The sequence below is a fragment of the Suncus etruscus genome, chromosome 4 (genome assembly GCF_024139225.1).
Source record: "Suncus etruscus isolate mSunEtr1 chromosome 4, mSunEtr1.pri.cur, whole genome shotgun sequence".
NCBI lineage: Eukaryota > Metazoa > Chordata > Mammalia > Eulipotyphla > Soricidae > Suncus > Suncus etruscus.
The window spans coordinates 6471416-6477079 of NC_064851.1; the positions used below are offsets into that span (position 1 = coordinate 6471416).

The 5664-nt window shown below is 47.8% G+C and overlaps 1 non-coding gene across 1 annotated transcript; it reads left to right on the plus strand.

Moving 5' to 3' along the window:
• The first annotated feature begins 5246 nt into the window (after positions 1-5246).
• On the plus strand, positions 5247-5355 carry LOC126007530 (U6 spliceosomal RNA). Its single transcript, XR_007495086.1, has one exon. It is a non-coding gene; the product is annotated as a U6 spliceosomal RNA (small nuclear RNA).
• Positions 5356-5664: the final 309 nt, after the last annotated feature.

A 5664-nucleotide genomic window follows, 5' to 3' on the forward strand; every position in this document is an offset into this window, starting at 1 on the left:
GCTGCGGGGCCGCGCGGGGCTGGCGCGCGAGGCTCGGGCCGGCCGGCGGGGTCCCCGTCACCCTCGCCCGGGCGCGCACGCGCACGCGCACGCGTGCACACCCCCTCGCGCTCCTTCACGCCGCCGCCGACGTCCCATATTTGAACCTGCGCAACGTTGGCCTGGCCTGGGCGCGCGCGCGGACGGGCGGGGCGCCTGGAGGCCACGCCCCATCTCGGGGCCACACCCTATGGAAAGCCGCGCCCGCGTGGGGGTCACGCCCCTTCACAGACCACGCCCTATAGGGGCCTCGCGTCCGCGCGGAGGCCACGCCCTCTTGTAGCCACACCCCCTGGTTGAGGCCACGCCCGCTGTGAGGTCACGCCCCCGCGCGCCCGCGGGACTTATTTGGCGCGGCGGCGGCGGCGGCGGGCGCGCGGGCGCTAGATGTTTCCCGTCCCTACCTACCCCGGGTGGGGCTGGAGAGCTAGCACAGCGGTAGGGCGTTTGCTTTGCATGCAGAAGGACGGTGGTTCGAATCCCGGCATCCCATAGGGTCCCCCGAGCCTGCCAGGAGCGATTTCTGAGCGCTGAGAGCCAGGAGGAACCCCTGATTGCTGCCGGGTGTTACCCAAACACCAAAAAACAATAAAAATAATTTGCAATAAAAAAAAAATCTGGAGAGATAGCATGGAGGTAAGGCGTTTGTCTTGCATGCAGAAGGACGGTGGTTCGAATCCCGGCATCCCAGATGGTCCCCCGAGCCTGCCAGGAGCGATTTCTGAGCGCAGAGAGCCAGGAGGAACCCCTGATTGCTGGCGGGTGTGGCCCAAAAAAACAAAAATGAAAATGAAAATCTGCAAAAGCCAACAGCGCCCTTTTAAGGAGACCGCTGGGGGGCGCGCGGATGCTGGAGATGCGGGTGCACCCCACCTGTCTGCACCCCTGCATCTGAGCCTACCCACCCAGAGCATGCTGGTTCTCTGCGAAGTCCAGGGGCACTACCTCGAGGACCCCCCCCGGACCCCCAGCTTAGTGACCTCCCCACCCAAGCATTTCTTTGCAGGACCAATGGGTCTCGCAGGCACAGTTCTTTGCAGAATGGATGGGGCTGGGCGCTTCCCACCACCCCAGACTCTTGGGGTTCAGCTATCGGGACTCCCCGCCTCTACTCAGGTTCTCTCTCCAGTGAAGTTGCGCGCCCCTTCGGTTCTGCATCCATGCACAGTGCTCAGAAGCGCTGGTTTTATGTTTTGGGGTGCACATTATTTACTCCTGGCTGTGCTTTGGTGGGGCCAAATGATATGGGATACGAGGAATCGAACCCGGGTCGACTGCGTGCAAGGCAAGCAACCCCCCCAGAGTGCATTTTGGAAAGCTCTTCTGGAGACTGGATGGAAGATAGTACAGAGAGGGTAGGGCGTTTGCCTCTGGGGACCCGGTGCCCCATACCTTTATATTTCCCTAATCTCCTGCCTGAGCACAAAGCCAGGAGTAAAAATCCTGAATACACTGGGGGTTCTCCCTCCCCCAAATATAAAAGACGCTGAGGCACCATAATAAATTGCAAACCTTCCATGGCTCCTTACCCAGCTTGGGGTAAAGTCCAGACAACTCTGTCTGGCTCACAGAAAAGGAAAAAAAAAAAAAAAACGTCGATTGAAACCTGGCTTTTTATCAAAAGATACACACATCCAGTGTCCAGAGTGAAAATAACCATTAACTTAGAGTTCTCTACCCAGTGAAGTTTGAGTTCAAGAATTATGTGCTCTGTGAAAAATATCTTTCCGGAACGACGGTGAAAATAATAGCCTTTACAAATTGAAAACCAGATTTTTCCTCCCGAAAGGAAATTCCAAGCAGAGGAACTTGAGGACAGAGGAAGATATCATAGACAGTGTCTGATGCGTTAGGGAAGAAAGAACAATGAGGAACATTGATAATTATAAAACAATCACAATGTCTTCTGGATAAAAATAGAATTAAAACAACAACTGTGGCATAGAAGGGGTAATTGGAGTAAAAGTGTCCCGAGATCCTTAGATTCTTCGGCAGGAAAGTGAAAATCTCGCAACCTGATACTCTTGAACTTTGCTGAGCCAAAAATGGAAGTTGGCATTAGAAAGGTAAACAGCGAGAGAATGGGTTTGTGGAATATAATATTTATCCACGTTATGAGAGGAGGGCAAAGAGAACCAGAAAGGAACTCAGTCCTAAAGCAAGCAAAGACTGGAGAAGTAGATGCGAGATAAGAGCAAATGGACCACATAGAAATTCGAACGCATTATTATTCAAAGCGCAGCCAGGCTAAATGTAGTTTTTAACTTACAAAGATGATCAGAGAGAAAAAAAATTAAACTCTGCAACGTTAACAAGAGACGTTGGTAACAGCCAAAACACTCGATGAAAATAACCTCAGGAAAAGTGAACCACACAGAGGAGCAAAGAAGTGGCTGCAATTATTTCAGTGTCAGAACAAGGAGGGCAGATTAAGAGGATAAAGAAAAGGATGTTTATGAGGCCAGAGAGATAGCATGGAGGTAAGGCGTTTGCCTTGCATGCAGAAGGTTGGTGGTTCGAATCCCGGCATCCCATATGGTCGCCTGAGCCTGCCAGGAGCGATTTCTGAGCATAGAGCCAGGAGTAACCCCTGAGCGCCACTGGATGTGACCAAAAGAAAAGGGTGTTTGCTTTGCGTGTGGCCAATCTTGGTGGCATCCTGGTATTGCCTATGGTTCCCTGAGCACCACCAGAAGTGAGCCCTGAGCACAGAGAGCATAGGAGCAGCCCCTGAGCACTGCTGGGTATGGCTCCAAACCTGAATCAAGAAGGCATCACTAGAGAGAGGAAGACATTTATTTGACAGAAGCCAGGCAGGTAGGATAGCAGGTAAGACACTTGCCTTGCACATGACTGATCAGGGTTTGATCTCTGGTTCCCCGAGCTCACCAGGGATGATCCCTGAGTACTGAACAAAGATTTAAAAAAGCCTTGGGAGATGGGGCCGGACAGATAGCATGGAGGTAGGGCATTTGCCTTGCACGCAGAAGGACGGTGGTTCAAATCTTGGCATCCCATATGGTCCCCCGAGCCTGACAGGAGCGATTTCTTTTCTTTTCTCTCTCTCTCTCTCTCTCTCTCTCTCTCTCTCTCTCTCTCTCTCTCTCTCTCTCTCTCTCTCTCTCTCTCTCTCTCTCTCTCTCTCTCTCTCTCTCTTTTTTTTCTTTTTTTTTTTTTTTTTTTGCTCTTTGGGTCACACCCGGCAATGTCCAGGGTTTACTCCTGGTTCTATGCTCAGAAATCACTCCTGACAGTCTCAGGGAACCATAGGCGATGCAGGATTCGAACCACCGACCCTCTGCATGCAAGGCAAACACCTTACCTCCATGCTATCTCTCCAGCCCCCTACTAGGAGCGATTTCTGAGCATAGAGCCAGGAGTAACCCCTGAGCGCTACCAGGTGTGATCCAAAAAACAACAACAACAACAACAAAAGTTTATTTTTTATTTCAAAATGAAAATTATTCAGATCTCCAGAAAAATTCAACAGCCTCAAATTGCTATTTAAAATATATATATCTTCCTATGTATTGTATACATGAGGAAAACCATAGAGAAAATGAAACAGAACTAAAATTAGAGTGGGAATTATTTTGGTTCTTTTTTAATTTAACTTAAAATATTTTTACTGTACTAGAAATGTCTGCCCTATGGTGTGCAGTTTAAAATCACACCATTGTTGGGGCCAGAGAGATAGGACAGCAGGCTAGCCACCTGCCTCACCCATGGCTGACTCAGGTACAATACCAGACACCAAATCGGATTCCCCAAACACTGCCAGGAGTGATTCCAGAGCACAGAATTAGGAGTAAGCCCTGAGCTGGGTGACTCGACAAACAATAGTACATAAATAAAATTCGAGCAAGAAAGAAATCTATTTAATAAGGATGTGATTAAGAACTGTGACTAATGGATGTTTATAGAGCACCATGACCACAGCTGCCTTTTGGAAGACATGGAATTTTGACCAAAACAGGAAATCTCAAGAAATTTCCAAAGCCTGAAGTCATATAGAGTGCATTCTCTGATTACAACACCGAGAAGCCGCAGAACAATCACTAGGAGATAAATTCAAAAGCTCCATATGTCTGGAAATTAAGATGTGAGTTTTTAAATAGGCAGCGAATCGGAAAAGAGACCATAGTACATTTTTAAAAAGAAAACATTTAACAATGTCTAATGTATCATTCTCAAATGATGTAATGGGTCGAGTGATCATGGAAAATACACATATCCCACACTTTAGGATTCAGCTACAGATTGACTCCAATGAAAGTCCGTGATACTGGATTATTTGTGTTAGGGAAAAAGGCTTAAAGACAAATTCAGCATCCACTCAAGAACTGAGTCAAAAGAACAGCAAAATACACCAAAGAAGCCAGAAGGAAGAGCAAAATAAAGGTCACGGCAGAAAATAATGGCATAACATTAGGAAAGACAAATGATTTCTGTGAAAGGACTCAGTATGGAGAGTCAGCTGGTGATCAAGAAGCAGAACAAGAAAGAACAATTCACCAATCAAGGATGTAAGAGTCTGCCTACAGGGGGCTAGAGAGATAGCTCAGCAGTAGGGCGTTTGCCTTGCTCTCTACTCTGCAAACCCAGGTTTGATCCCCGGCATCCCATATTGGTCCCCCAAACACCATCAGGAATTGAGCACAGAGCCAGAAGTAACCCCTGAGCGCTGCCGGGTGTAGCTCAAAAACAAATAAAAGTCTGTGTGCTGTAAGAAGCAAAAGGGGGTGTTGTTATTCAGAGTCTGCAGGAGGGTGACAGTTCCTACACTTGTCAAGCTCTGTTGAAGCCTGAACAGCCCATGAAGAAAATAGATAGGGGTCAGTAAGTAGGGTATTTACCTTGCACACAGCAGACCCAGTTTTGATCCCTGGCATCCCATATGGTCCCCTGGGCACTGCCAGGAGGGATTTCTGAGCACAGAGCAAGAAACATGTCACTGAATGTGGCCCCAAAACAAACAAACAAACAAAAAAAGTAAAAGAAAAAGAAAGCAGATAAAGGAGGGTTCAGAGACAGCACAATGAGGAGGGCACTTGCTCTGCACATAGCCCACTTGGGTTCAATCCCCAGGATCCCATCTGGTTCTCTAAGTGATTCCTGAGTGCAGAGCCAGGAGTAATCCCTAAGCATCCCTGGGTAGGTCCAAACAATCAAGTAACAATACAACAAGAAAATAAATAAGTGCTCACTTAAGCAGCACATATACTAAAATTTACTAAAATTGAAACGATACAGAGAAGATTAGCACGGCCCTGGTGCAATGATGACACACAAATTCATGAAGCATTCCATATATAAAAAAGATAGATAAAATATACCATAAAGCACTTTTTTGCCATAGCTTAAATTTATTTTTTCAGGGGCTGGAGAGATAGCATGGAGGTAAGGCATTTGCCTTTCATGCAGAAGGTCATCAGTTCGAATCCCAGCGTCCCATATGGTCCCCCATGCCTGCCAGGAGCAATTTCTGAGCATGGAGCCAGGAGTTTCCCCTGAGCACTGCCGGGTGTGACCCAAAAACCACAAAAAAAAAATTATTTTTTCACCAAACAGATATTTCTTTGGGAGATGTATCTTACTGGAACTGGCTAGAGTGAAAACCCAAAT